The sequence below is a fragment of the Perissodus microlepis genome, chromosome 3 (genome assembly GCF_051167445.1).
Source record: "Perissodus microlepis isolate ML-2025 ecotype Zambia chromosome 3, ASM5116744v1, whole genome shotgun sequence".
Classification (NCBI taxonomy): Eukaryota; Metazoa; Chordata; class Actinopteri; order Cichliformes; family Cichlidae; genus Perissodus; species Perissodus microlepis.
The window spans coordinates 3,429,088-3,444,946 of NC_140463.1; the positions used below are offsets into that span (position 1 = coordinate 3,429,088).

General features: G+C 41.6%; 1 pseudogene; it reads right to left on the reverse strand.

The window, feature by feature from the left end:
* Nucleotides 1–6,789: 6,789 nt before the first annotated feature.
* On the reverse strand, nt 6,790–10,884 carry LOC146389468 (uncharacterized; annotated as a pseudogene).
* Nucleotides 10,885–15,859: the final 4,975 nt, after the last annotated feature.

Genomic DNA, 15,859 nt, shown 5'->3' on the forward strand with positions numbered 1-15,859 from the left:
GGCTGTTTCTCCAAACAGCTGCACTCTTCTACTGGTTGTTGTCTCTCTCCTCTACTGTATATTTTGTACACTAATGACTGTCGCAGTACACAGGCCAACAGGCCTACAGGCATTCCATTAAATACGCAGATGACACAGTCATGGTAAGCTCTGTCCTTTGAGTCACATCTTGCTGCTACAGTGAAAAAGGTTCAACAAAGACTGTATTTTTTAAGGAGGTTGAGAGGTTTTAATGTTTCATCTGAAATGATGACTCTTTTTTATAAAAGTTTTATTGAATCTGTTTTAACCTTCTGTATCATTGCCTGGTACAGTAATATGTCCTTGAATAATAAGACCAGACTTAGCAACCTGGTTAATGTGGCTGGTCAGATTTCAGGGAGGTCTCAGGTCCAGCTTGTGGACTTTTATAACAGGCAGGTGCTGAGGAAGGCAACCTCTGTCTTGTTGTGTTCAGATCATCGTCTCTTTAATGATTTTCAACTGCTTCCATCAGGTCGTCGTTATAAAGTGCCTGCAGTGAAGACAAAGAGACATAGACTGTCTTTTGTACCTACTGCTATTATCATAGCTAATAACACTAAGCCATGAGTGTTGTTGCCGTTGCACATTGCACTTTTTTGATGATAAAATCTAGGTTGTTTTCTCAGGCTTATATTATTCGTGTGTGTGTATGTGATGTGTTTGGTTGTCTGTTTGTTTTTTATGGACATACTGCAAACCAATTCCCCATTAGGGACAATAAAGTTACCATTGACCATTGAAGCTCTCTGTGGTGCTCCTGTAGAACGTGATGAGGGTGGCAGGACGGAGGCAACCCCTATCTCCTTGAGTTTGTCAAACAGCTTTGGGGGGGATAATGGTGTTTAATGCTGAGCTGCTGTCTATGAACGGCATGGACAGCATTGACATAAGCATCTTTATTCTCCAGGTGGGAGAGGAAGAGTGAAGAGCAGTGGAAATTGCATCCTTGGTCGACTTGTTCAGCAGGTATGCAAACTGCAGCAGATCCAATGAGCAGGGGGGGTTGGTCTTCATATGTGCTTTGACAAGTCTCTTGATGAACAACAATGGCAATGTTTTGATTGGTGGGCATGGTATATTTTTCCACCAATAGGAACAATTCAGGAAAAAAATTGCACATAGTTTTTAATCTTAACTCTGGTTTTACATGGCCTATTAACACAATTTAAAAACTGGCATATAGTTTGATGTTCACACTTTAACACAAACATGCAGACTCAGAGTTGTCTTGGGTTGAACATCAGTAAAACTGCCATTACCAACAACATCACTATGGATGACAGCTAATGATACAGGGAGAAGGTTCATATTTACCTTTTTTTATAAAAGTATTGTAAAATTTTGGGGCAATTTGATTGTTGACATCTGACGCAAGTGTGAGCTCTGATGCTGTCAAAAAAGATTCTGTATGTTTAAAATGATGCTGGTCAGATAAGTTCCCAGTAAAACTTAACAACTGTGGGAATAAACCTGAACTATCTGAGGAAAATCTGTGGTGTGAAACGTCATTGATCACAACTGCGATAATGCACAACTGAACAGCACATATACCCAGAAAACATGCCTTTTGTCCAGCAGAGCAATTTGAGTTCTAGGGATTCCAGAAGCGATACAGAAAAGCATAAAGTCAAACATAACTTTTAAACAAATGTTCCCTCAGACAAAACCTGTTGACATTAGATTCATATCAAAGGAAAGTCAATACTTGAAGGATGGAGGCAGAGGGCCAACAGAGTAACCAATAATGGAATGTGCTGCTGCCCCTCCCCCGCCATTCTCTACTGACAGATGGGTACACCTGTCAGGCACCTGAGCCTGTGCCAGAGACCAAATGCTGGGAACTGCCTCTGGCACGGGAGTGGTGCTAGCTCGAGCATACAGATTGTCATTTTAATATTAGACAAAGATAATGCGAGTAAATACAGAAGTTTTGAAATCATGATTAATTAAGGGTCCTCTGGCTCAAATAAGCAAAATGAAGGTTTGGTCAGTCAAAGTCTGGACCGAGCTGCTTTGACGTGACCTTAAACAGGCCATTCATGCTGAAAAACCCTCTGATGTGTTTGAATTAAAGCTATTTTTCAAAGAAGAGTGGGCCCACAGCAACATCCCAGTGATTTTTTAAAGCCAGTTATAATAAGCTCATTTGACAAATAAAGAAAGACATAACACAATGGGATATTCTGGTCCTTTCATTACTTGGAGCAGCCAAAGTGGTGAGGATGAACCTTCTTTGTCTTTTGTTTCTATTCCAAACGTTACCTGTAAGAGTCCCTCTGTCCACCTTTGATATACTAAATACACAAATCTCCACATTCATTTGGCAGAAAAAGAGACGCAGAATAAGACTTGGCACTCTGCCTGGGGCTGCCGAACTTAGAAATGACCAGAAATCTTGATCCAGATAGAACAAAGTACAGCTAAGAACATGTCTTATTAACACTACCTCTCATGAATGCAAAGTTGGTCAAAAACCCAACTTTGCATTCATGATTGGATAAAACATACTCTGAAGATGTGGAAAACAAGCATCTGTAGTCATTTATCTGTTTCAAAGGCCGTACCAGTGAGAGGCAATCTAGAATTCCAGCCTTCTGTGTGGGACAGTGGCTTTAAGACGTGGGCCAATCCAGGCCTTCATACAATATATCAAGTATTTAATGGAACAGAGCTCGAGTCATTTAACCAGCTTCAGAAACAGTTCCAACTCCCCTCTAAAGACTTAGATGGATATGTATGCAAAAGGCTCATAAATAAATGCTGCTAAAATAGGGATGTATTAAGGAGAAATGGGAACTAAACTTAAATGTTAAAATTACTGATGATGTGTGTGTGCGAAGAGCTCTGCAAAAGCTGTCGCAAAGGAATAAACAGTCAACTGTTGAGAGAATTTGACTGGAAATTTTCATTCAGATTTTTAATACAGCTCTTGTTATCTACTCATATTATAAAGAACCTGATATAGAACTATGTTGGTGAAAATGTGGGAAAACAGGAGATTATTCACATACATTTTGGGATTGTCCATTAATCCAAGGATTCTGGATAAGAATCAAAAAAGTAACACACAAAATCCTCCAACTTATTTCTCCACTAAATCCAATCACTTCTCTTTTAGGATCTATACCTAGATAGACCTATAGTCCCGACAGAAACTATTCCAACAATACTCCTATTGATAGCTAAAAAAAACAATAGGAGGAGAGTGACAGCAAGTTTGCAACTGAAACTGGACATCTTCCCACAGAGGTGGAGCTGTGTGACCAGATACCCCAGTGACTGAAACAGAATCCTGGAACGCTGTACTATAAGGTTATAAACTCCCCTTATGAAATCTCTCTCTCTCGTTGGTCTTGGTCTGTTTGGTTTCCATGGTCCTATGTCAGAGAATGTTAACATCCTGGTTGCCTGCTCGTACTTGTTTTTGTTTTGCTAGTGCTTGTCATGAAAATGACAAAATACAAGGTTGTAAAAAAGCAGAAGAAGAAGAAGAGTGGGCCAAAGTTCCTCATTGCTAGTTAACAAAAGTGCTTGATTGCAGTTCTTGTTACCAATCACTTTTTCACATTTGGCTGGTAGGTTTGAAAAACTTTCCCCCAAGAATTCAATGATCATTTAAAAAGTGAATTCCATATTTATTTTGGGTGATCGTTGTCTAATATTAACATTTGTTTTTGATGATCTGAAACATGAAAAAATAAGAAAAGAGGAAAGATGTGAATCCTTTGTCACAGCACTATGAACTGCAGTTCTTTCCATTTATTGTGACATATATAGTGTGTGATGTACGTTTGCTGTAGAGGGGCCACGTGTTTAGTTTACTGGTTCTTGTAAGTCATGTGTATTCTTGCTTACACTTTAAACAGTTATTTGGTTTAAAAAAAAAACCACACAAACAGATTATCGTTTTTGATGCCGTGAGTACCGGCGGGTGTTACACTGTACAGGACATGTTGATGTTCCTTTTCTTGGACCTTCATCATCAAAGCACAACATCAACTATTTTTACTCAGATGTTGAATAGTGAAAACTGTGCATTAACCCAGGGAAGACTGTTATCACCTATAAAGTAACTACTGTACTGAAACACATCGCCACAGAGCTGTCTACTGCAGGGATAGTTCTCTCCTCATTTGACCTTGAACTTTTCTTATTTATCTGTGTGACCAGCCAACAGTTCTGGACAGAGGCTCCAAGCTGATACAGTCTGGTATCTGTAAGAAACCACAGCAGACAGGTAAACAGAACACTTGGATCATCCTTCTGACTGAGGTCACCTGCATGTTATGATCAGCATGTAGAAAGTGACCTGAAACAGAAACTGATCACCTGAGCCAAGACACCAACCGCTCACAGAGGACGAGCTTCAGCACGTTAGTATCTGAGGAAATAAGTCAGCATATGTCAGAAACATACACTGCTCAAAAAAAATAAAGGGAACACAAAAATAAGACATCCCAGATCTGAATGAATGAAATAATCTTAATACTTTGTTCGTACATAGTTGAATGTGCTGACAAAAACCAAAAAACAACACACAAGAATTATCGACAGAAATCAAATGTAGCAACACATGAAGATATGGATTTGGAGACACACTCAAAATTAAAGTAAAAAAAAACACAGGCTGATCCAACTTTGATGTAATGTCCGATGTCCAGTCAAAATTAGGCTCAGTGTGTGTGGCCTCCATGTGCCTGTATGACCTCCCTACAACGCCTGGGCATGCTCCTGATGAGGTGGCAGATAGTCTCCTGAGTGATGTCCTCCCAGACCTAGACTAAAGCATTCACCAACTCCTCAGCAGTCTGTGGTGCAACGTGTTGTAGGTGGATGGAACAAGACAAGATGTCCCAGATGTGCTCAATTGGATTCAGGTCTGGGGAATGGGCGGGCCAGTCCACAGCGGTAATGCCTTGGTCTTGCAGGAGCTGCTGACACACTCCAGCCACATGAGGTGCAGTCTTGCATTAGGAGGAACCCAGGGCCAACTGTACCAACACACGGTCTCACTGGGGGTCTGAGGATCTCATCTTCAAGGTTTAAGGTTCTTTATTTGTCACATGCATAGTTATACTGGTATAACACACAGTGAAATGTAGCCTGACACGCTCCTCGACATGTGCAAAAATGGGGGGGGGTAGAGGAAGAACATTATATATATATATATATATATATATATATATATATATATATAAATAGTATATACATTGGGTGAATGTGCAGTAGTAGCAGCAAGCAGGTGAATTCTGTACATTAATATGAATAGACTATTTTACAGAATAGACAATATAAACATATTTAAAATTAAAGGAATTTGGAATGTACATTGTGCCTTGGTTTAGAGTGTCTGGAAGAGAGTCCTGTCTCAGTCAATTATAGATGATGTGAGAGGGCGGGTGTGTGTGTGTTTAGGGCCCGGATGGCTTGGGGATAGAAGCTCCTCTTGAGTCTCTCTGTCCTTGCCCGGATGATGCGGAACCTTCTACCAGATTGCAGACGTTGGAACAGTTTGTTGCCAGGATGGGACGGGTCCTTCAGTATCTGCGCTGCTCTAGTCCGGCATCTCCTGGTGTAGGTGTCCTGAAGCGGGGGGAGAGCAATCCTGCAGCAGCGTTCTGCTGTACGGATCACTCTCTGGAGAGCTTTTTGGTCCTTCACACAGCTGTTCCCAAACCACGATGTGATGTTCTGTGTGAGGATGCTCTCCACAGCGCCTGTATAGAAAATCCTGAGGATCTTTGGAGAGACCCTGAACTTCCTCAGTTGTCGTAGGTGATACAGGCGCTGCCTAGCCTTTTTGGTCTGGACCTGAATGTGGGCAGCCCATGTCAGGTCTGAGGAGATGTGGACACCAAGATATTTGAAGGACTGCACCCTCTCCACTGGAGCTCCATTGATGATAATGGGCTTGTAGTCTCTGTGCTGACCCCTTCTGAAGTCCACCACCAGCTCCTTGGTCTTGCCGACGTTCAGCTGGAGGTGGTTGTCCTGGCACCATGATGCCAGATTCTTCACTTCATCCATGTAGGCCGCCTCATCGTTGTTGGAGATGGCACCCAACACCACTGTGTCGTCAGCAAACTTCACAATGGTGTTGGAGCCATGGGTGGCCACACAGTCTGAAGTGTAGAGGGAGTAGAGCAGTGGCGAGAGGACACATCCCTGAGGTGCTCCTGTGTTGATGGTGATGCTGTTAGAGACGCATCTACCCACCCTCACCACCTGAGTTCTGCCAGTGAGGAAGTCCAACACCCATGCACATAGACGGCTGTTAAGTCCCAGATCCCTGAGCTTTGTGAACAGTCTGCAGGGCACTATTGTGTTAAACACTGAACTGTAATCAACAAACAGCATTCGCACATAGTTACCCTGTTTCTTGTCCACGTGGCTGAGGGTGGTGTGCAGGACGTGGGCGATGGCATCCTCTGTGGATCTGTTGCATCGGTAGGCGAACTGCAGCGGATCTGTGGTGTCTGGGATGGAGGAGGAGATGATGTTCTTCAGCAGCCTCTCAAACACCTTCATTACTACCGAGGTCAGTGCAACTGGCCGGTAATCGTTCAGGGATGAGGGTTTGCTGTTCTTGGGCACAGGGATAATGGTGGATCTTTTGAAGCATGTGGGGACCACAGACTTCGCCAGGGACTCGTTGAAGATGTAAGTGAACACACCTGCTAGCTGGTCAGCACAGCAGCGCAGCAGACGGCCGGTGATGCCGTCTGGCCCCGCCGCTTTCCTTGTGTTCACTCTCCTCAATGCTGCTCAGACGTCATGCTCCGCGATGCTGGTCACCGGTCTCTCGCTGATGACGTCACTGTTCTCGGTATTCAGGCGGTAGATAGCATTAGCCGCCTGGCTAACCTCGAAACGGGCGTAGAACTGATTCAGCTCGTTGGTGAATGCAGAGTCGGCGTTGATCGGCGCAGTGTCCCTGGCTTTGTAGTCCGTAATGGTGCGTAGTCCGTGCCACATACTCCGTGTGTCGCCCTGGTGGAAGCGGGACTCCACATGCTCTTGGTACCTAATGGGAATCAGGCTACCTCTGGCAAGCACATGGAGGGCTGTGCGCCCCCCCAAAGAAATGCCAACCCACACCATTACTGACCCACTGCCTAACTGGCCATGCTGGAGGATGCAGACAGGCAGCAGAACGTTCTCCATGGCACCTCCAGACTGTCACGTCTTTCACATCTACTCAACGTGAACCTACTTTCATCTATGAAGAGCACAAGGCACCAGTGGCGAAGTTGCCAATCTTGTGTCCTGCACATTGTTGGGCTGTAAGCACAGCCCCACCTGTGGATGTCAGGCTCTCATGCCAACCTCATGGAGTCTGTTTCTGACTGTTTGAGAAGACACCTGCTCATTTGTGGCCTGCTGGAGGTCATTTTGCAGGGCTCTGGCAGTGCTCCTCCTGCACAAAGGTGGAGGTGGCGGTCTAGCTGCTGGGTTGTTCCTCGCCTACGGCCCCCTCCATGTCTCCTGATGTACTGGTCTGTCTCCTGGTAGTGCATCCATGCTCTGGACACTATACTGACAGACACAGCAAACCTTCTTGACACAGCTCACATTGATGTGCCATCCTGGATGAGCTGCACTACCTGAGCCACTTGTGTAGACTCCGTCTCATGCCACCACTAGAGTGAAATCACTGATCAAATAATAATAATAATGGATTGCATTTATATAGCGCTTTTCGGGACCCCTCAAAGCGCTTTACAATACCACTATTCATTCATTCTCACATTCATACACTGGTGAAGGCAGCTACAGTTGTGACCAACACATCAGCCTGAAAGCAAAGGTACTGAGAAGTGGTCTGTGGTCACCACCTGCAGAACTTCTCCTTTATTGGGGATGTCTTGCTAATTGCCTATAATTTCCACCTGTTGTCTATTCCATTACACAACATCAGTGTTGCTTCCTAAGTGGACAGTTTGATTTCACAGAGGTGTGTTCGTCTTGGAGTTACATTGTGTTGTTCAAGTGTTCCCCTCTTTTTTTGTAGTGTATGTTTATTTTAATATCAAGAAGAAACCAGCAGGAGCAGGATGACTGACCAGAACATAAGAAGATGTCTGATTCTAATGGCAGGAGTGTTGACTGAGGTCACACAAGGACATGGAGTTGCTTGTGGTTCTGGAAAAGTGATAAATAAAGTAGATCATAACAAACAGCAAGAAACAACAACTTAGCCTCAGCTTATGAAGCAAAGCGTGACTGCCAGCACCAGACATGCTAACACCTGCAGAAACCTACAGACCTGAGCTTACAAGTACAACCATCACTCACTAACACAGCAAATCCATGACAAATAAGGAAAAGCAGGAACTACATGTTTCATCTGCACACACAGATCCAGTCCTAATGAAAAGGAATAAAGGATCCAGAAACAGTGATTTCCCCTCATCATGGCCCTTCCTCTGCTTCAGGCATGTGAAGACTACAGGTGTGATGCACTCTGATCACTAATTGGTCTTCTGCAAAGTGAGGAAGAGCAAGAGAGCTCTGGGGCTTTTCTACAAAGGTCAAACATAACATCTGAGTGTAGTTTTGAGTTAGTGTTTATCTGAGTGTCCAGCCAACAGCTCTGGACAGAGGCTCCAAGCTGATACAGTCTGGTATCTGTAGAACACAGCAGACAGGTAAACAGAACACCTGGATCATCCTCCTGAATGAGGTCACCTGCACATTATGATCAGCATGTAGAAAGTGACCTGAAACAGAAACTGATCACCTGAGCCAAGACACCAACTGCTCACAGAGGACGAGCTGCAGCATGTTAGGATATGAGGAAATATTTCAGAAATATATGTTTATCATAAAATCAAGAGGAAACCAGCAGGAGCAGATACATGTGCAGGCAGAATGAAGAGCTGCTGCTGCGTTCACAGCCCCTCTGTAACACTTTGTCCAGCTTCTCCTGCTTACAGTGCAAGCTGCTGCGGGTGGAGGTTGGATGGTGTTGCTTAGGAGAGCTCCACAGTGACAGATGTGACAGGAAGTGTCTGAGTGTCTGCAGCCAAAATCAGGGCCAGTGCAATCTCCCAACATGTAGGAAAGTAGCTTCAGTGCTCCCTTTAATGTCTCCTTTAGCTGAGGAGAAACTGGAACGTCCTTTATGAAAGGACACGTTCAGCAGAGAAAAAACACGAACAGATATTTGAACAAGCTGGGGGAGCTAATCATTATTTGTTGTTATCTTCCGTCCATGCCAAATCTACGCCCTTGGAGCTTCTGTATGTTAGGAAACTCAGCATTCATTCACCTGGACTTGGACTCAGTCTGGTCCCTGTGGGAGCTGGAATCACTCAGTGAATGAATGAGTGTAGGATGTGTGTGTGACTCGCTGAACATCAGTCCAAGCAGCAGAGACGCCTTCATCACCTCCTGTTTCCACGATCAGCTGATCACAGCTGGGCACAGATGCTCTTCACAGAGCTGTGCTGACTAATATAATGAAGGCAAATAATGTTAATAAGATCAGTAAATCTTAGTGTGACGCAAAGAGCTGAATCTTGTTAACTCTGTGAATCTACGTAGATTTAAAAAAAGACTGCTGCATGATCATCATTGTTTCAGATAATATAAGCTGGTAAAAAGCTGTTGATTTGCTGTTCTGTGAGGTTAAAGATATCCTTATGTTGGCCTATGAACCAAAAAGTGTAGATTAGCAACAAGTGTAGTGACACGAGCTGTGTCTCCACAGATGAAACACAACCTGACCCTGACCCTGACCAGATGGTGGAATCAGATGTAATAGCAATAGAATTGCTGTCCCAGCCTGAAAAAAATATTTGTTTTCAATAAAGTTGAATCATCATCAACAACAAATTTCAATGCATCTGGATTGACAAAATGTATGAGTAGACCCAAAATACAAAAAAGACAGCTGTTCTGTGACAAACATTATATATACCAATGTCAGCATTTACTTCAGTGGCATCCTCAGGAGAGTCAGCCGCCAGCAAGAGTTCTTTCAGGTCAGTGGTAGAAGGAAGCTTTCTGCCTTGTTGGATAATCTTTCTTTTGAATGTTGTTGGCCACCTCTCCAGCAACCTGCCTGATACATCCTCACCAAACATCAGTATACAATCCTGTTCGATCTGTAACAGGGATAGAGAATTATATCTGCTTTCTACAAAATATTAAAGTGTGTTTACATTGTCAAAATAATGAAAAATATTCACCAAGCCTTTGATATCTTTGAAACGTGGAAAAACAGATATTATGTTGCTTGACAGCAGGGGGTCGAGGACCATGTTGTGCCGCTAAACAAATGTCAACTTCATCTTCTTCTTGAGTGTGTCTTCATCAGCTGAATGTTTCATCAGAGAGATTGCATCCTTGCACTCATCCTCACTCAGTAACCTCTCTGTAACAAACTGCAACTCTCGTCTGACAGTTGGTCCACCACACTGGTCTTCACCCAATGATCCATCTCCTGGTGCTAGACAATATGAAATACAGCTTTATCAAAACTAATAACAACATTTGATAACCATTATTAATACAGAACCACAATTTGGAACTATATTATGTATTTCCACTGAATTATAAATGTTACCTCCAGAAGTTAATCGCCTCTCTTTAGCAGTGCATCTCTGTATGGTTTTAATCCTCCAGGCCAAGTACCCAGTGCCACCCTCGACATGATAATAATGTTCCTTGGAGAGGAATCCATTCTCCACCAGGTTTGCTGGTGAGAATGGATTCCACCAACTGGAAGACACAATATAAAAGCATTCTACATGTTGATATAACAACTGCAGTTCAGAACACTTAAACTACAAACAAAAATGACACTATTAGAAGAATGTGGAAATCTGTTAACTCTTACTTGCTTAGCTTCTGCATCCAGCTGCTGACGTTTGCTCAAAGGGCTGTCTGAAAGGATGACCGTATCCTGTGAATCTGATGAATGTGACGATGATAACTGGGACTGCTCAAGAGACACTTCTGCAGAAGCTGTTTCCAGACCTCAAAAACAGGAGCAAAACAAATGAGTTTACACGGTCCGTCCATAGACACATTTTATACACTCTTTTTAATAAACAATGTAGTAATGATACAAAAAAAAAGACATCCAATGAAACACACATCACTCAAACAAACCTGTTTCATATTTGATGGTTAGTACCCTAGTTGAGGGATCTGTTACTATATCCTCAAATACATCATCATCCAACTCAGTCCCTGAACTATCAAAAACTTTCACACCTTCTGTTACGGCTGGCACACCAAAGATTGCAAATGCTGGAAACAAGCACACAACTTTGTGTAAAAGATTACATGACATTTAATGTTTTGTAGCCTAAAATGAAGATCATGTCAAGATACTTTTTCAAAAGTGACTCAGATAAATAAAAACTAAATTATTAAGTGCCGCTAACATGCTTGATAAGTGGTAGATTAAAAGGAGTGACACTCACATTATACAGTTTTTCCACTAAATATACATTCAAGATGATTCCAAACGCAGATCATTTTCAATTAATCCTAAAATGCAATCAAAAACTCCTTAAGGCTTGGCTCAGATACTCTAACAAATTTCTGCACACCTCCCAATTTTGCTTTAAGCAACATGCTTCCTGTGGACAGTAATTTCTTATAGTCAGTGCTCTTCACTGAACTACAGTAAACAGAAAATGTGAATATTAAAACAGTCCCATAAATACCAGCAAAACAGCCTTGTAGTGATATTTCTTACACTGTATGTTACTTTTATTTCAGTGTAACAAGGTGTTTCAGCTCTTTGTAGTTTTTAGCCTATGCTGAATGAGTATTTCATTTACATGAGAGATAATCCACAATACAAAACGAAAATAATTACTAGTACTTTTTATCGTTTGTCTGATCTAACTTATCACTAGGGAGTCAGTATTTTTTTCATCTTTAGTTTAAAATACTGAACAGTCAGGTAACCAAAATGGAAAAAGTAGCGGGGTAACTTGTGTCAATACCATCATTAGTTAACATCAAGTTAACTCACTACAAATACAAACCAATGAGCGAACTGCCCGCCAAGGTTAGCCAAAATGCTAGTTAGCTAGCTAACGTTAATATGTAGCTCCCAACACATGGAGGGTTTAATTTAATGGAATTTCGAACATGCTAGAACACAACACAATCACCACTACACACTGAAATAAATTTTGATAACAAGCCTTACAGTCCAACACTGATATCAGTCAACTTTTTTAGCTAATTAACAACCTTACGTAGGCATACAGACAGTGTCACAATTGCTTCTGGTACAAAATTAAATATATAATAAACATGGACAAAAGGAAGGTAACCTTATTTTAACGTGCTACCTGTGTTTAAAATGTCAAATTGTTAGTTTAATAAGTGAATATGAGCAATTTACCATGTAACTGAGGTGAAGAAAATGGCGTTGTGAAAAATCCTCTCGGTTTGAAAATGAGTCTGTGGTGGGAGGAGCTTTCTAGAGTAACATTGACACTTCGTCTTTTAACTCTGCGAATTATCACCAACACTGGGGGGCGTTTTGCTCCAGCTGTTGTTATAATGACTCTATTAGAGTAAATACACTTTAACACTGCTGATTTAACATTGGGAAATTTACTGTGTATTAGTTCTCTCAGTCACAGAGTAGCATTTTTCTAATTTTGATTGAAACTGTCAGAGAAAATGGCAGCCTCGAGTAAGCCAAGATATTAGTTTACAGAGGCTGTTAAAGTGATATGTCTAATGTTAAAATGTTGGTGACACAATAATTTCATCCTAATAGTACTGACATATTCATAGGGTAAATTTTAGAGACAAAATGTCATGAGGTAGTCATGATTTTGCAAATATTCCACCTTGTAGTGCAGTTTGCACAAATTGTTTTAAAATGCACTCACCCTACAAACATTACTGATGAGTCAAGATCTGCACAAATTGACAGAAGCACTGAAGCAGCTACACATTTTATTCTTATTGTCATGTATGTCCTATTTATCAGGTGACAGAAGAACCAACACAAAGCTCAGAGAGCAATGGTGATACAAGATCACAGGTGGAATTGGATGATGACTTGGTGGTTCATTACTGTATTTGACTGCATGTATTTGGAATGTCTCACTGTTATTTATCAGGTTACAGAGGCAGCTCTGCCATCTTGTAGCTCGGACAGAGGTGAAGAGGCAAAGTCACAGGTGACTGACTGATGATTTGGTGCTATAGATTAACGAGAGCAGAAGGCATGTGTTTGGCTCCTTCACACAGTGTACATTGAGTTGTTGTGTGGGACACCAGTAGTCCATGTCTGTTGCTGTAACAGTACTCTCAGAAAAATTATGGTTCTTAAATGGTTCTTCAGATGTCTTCATGGTTCTTTAAAGAACCATCATACGTCAAAGAACCTTTTTATTTTGTAGATGGTTCTTTAGCTATTACAAATAGAACAAAAGGTTCTTCATCCTTAGCTATCTAAGTTTGATGGTGTAAAATGGCATAAATATTTATTCACTATAATGAGGGTGTGAATTATACTGTGTGTGTGTGTGTGCGAAGGGGGAGGACAGGTTGCCTAGCAATTACCCTTTAAGAGCAGATGGTAGGAAACTGAATGTTCAAATAAAAGTTAGAAATACTTGCTTAAAAATATACTGGTGGCAGGGGTGGGGGCCAAAGCCTAAAGACCCCCCACACACACACACACGCACACACACACACACTGTATTTGAATGTGTGTATTGTGTCTACTGTTTGTTAACTCACCATATGCATAAAAGTCTTAATAATAAATTCCATATTCTATTACCACATTATTTGTGATCAATGGGTTTGCAGGGTTGGGGGTGTTGGGGGTAGGGTCTTTAAACTTTGGCCCCCACCCCTGCCACCAGTATATTTTTAAGCAAATATTTCTAACTTTCCCTGTTAATGCCCTACCTGCCCCCCTGGCAAAACTTTGCTAGACCCGCCCCTGCACAGTTACCAGCTGTCAGCATAAAAAAGGATCCTGGTGTTATTTGTCTCTCAAAAACAGTTCATAACTTCCCTTCAACCCATTCATGTTAACTAAAAGGTAAACCTGTTTCTCCATCACCTGTTCAGCTCTGATGATTCAGTAAGGACATCTCCTGGTTTCATCTTCATGTTTCCCTCTCACCACATATCCAAACCGATATCATGACCAGCAGCTTTACAGCTGTGGCTCCAGCAAACATCAGCTGATACTAGAAATTAATATTAAATAAGTTCTAACAACAGCTGATCAAGCTTAAACGTGCTGCTGTTGTTTAACGTGACATCTGCTGGTTTCTTCTTTCTGGCGCGAAGTGGGCGATAAACAAACAAGAGAGAAAAGCCGATCAGCTGATCATTGATCAGTTTCATGATTGAAGTAGCAACAGGAGAGGGAGGGTGAGAGGATGAGAGAAGAAGAGGCAGCTGTGCAGCAAAGACACAGAATAACTCCAGCTTTGTGTCTTTTTCATTGTAGCTGAAGTCCGAGACAAACTGTTCCTTTTCACCTCAATACGAAACGCGTAATATTTTCTCTGAATACGAGACGATTCAGTTTTTTACAGGACGGTTGGAAACTCTAATAATTAACCTTATGAACAAAATAAAGTTCAGCATCAGTAACATCATAGCACCCACCCAGCTGTATAGAAACTCAGTCATGCTAGCTAGCACGCAGTGCGGAAAAAGTCAGCACAACGAAAATAAACTCCACCTAAACTTAGTTTATATATATATATATATATATCTGACCCAGATAGACTGCAGGTCATAACTTCTTACCTGAAGTTCAGTTCATCTGACGCTCGGACCGGCGGCCGCCTCGGGGCTCTGCTCCTCCTGCCTCCCCTTTCCTTCATCCACCTGCTGGCCTCCACCACTTGCTAATGTTACTGAATCTGTGGAAGCTCCACCATAGCCACCACACGAAGTAACGAATAACGAGCCTATCTAAATCCCAGCAACAACTAACGCATTCCTGATTTTGGCATAATAACTAGTTACCGTGCTCGTTACCACAATAATAACGTAGTTACTGTAACGCGTTACTTAATAACGCATTAGTCCCTACACTGGTAATAAATCACCTGAATTACACTAATCTTCTTAATCTACTTTGAGCTGATGTTGATTTTGTTCTCATTTTTGGAGGAGCAAGGCTGAAGAAGATAAAGCACAACAGGAACCAAGGATGTACTTATCATTGCATCTCCAACCCACATCCACTGCCACTGTACTTAAGGGAAGTTAAAGACTTTCTTCTGCACCTACATTTGGATCACCTCGATCCATGACAGTCATTCAGGCACTAATGCCTGGACTGGAAACAAGCATCCTTAAAATAATACAACATTCCAGCTCCTGTGTTGGAATGAAAAACAAATGTGTTGTTTAAATCAGAGACTGCACTTGTGACAGAACAATAAATATATTTTATTTTGATTACATAAGTAATGTAAGTACAAAACAAACTTGTGGTAGGCCTAAACTTATTTTCAGAATAATTACATCTGAGACTTTGTTTCATTGTAAGATTATAACAGTGATGGCAATATAATTGTTTGTTGTTCAGCAGAACAGTGTCCAGTATGTTGGCTGTTATACTTTTTTGCATTTGAAAATAAAAGTTGGGCATATTTGAACATCATTACAAAAAGTGTCGTTAATTATTTTTAATCACATTCAGGTTACCACAATTTTTTTTTTTCATTTAGTTGAACTTGAAATGTTTGTCAGTAGGTAAACAATTAGTATTGTACAGTCAGAAATATCAAGTTATTCTTAATACTGAACACTAGCATAGAATAAGTTGTCCTAACAGTCATCTTAAGTAAGCTTTTTAGGCAAAGAGTTT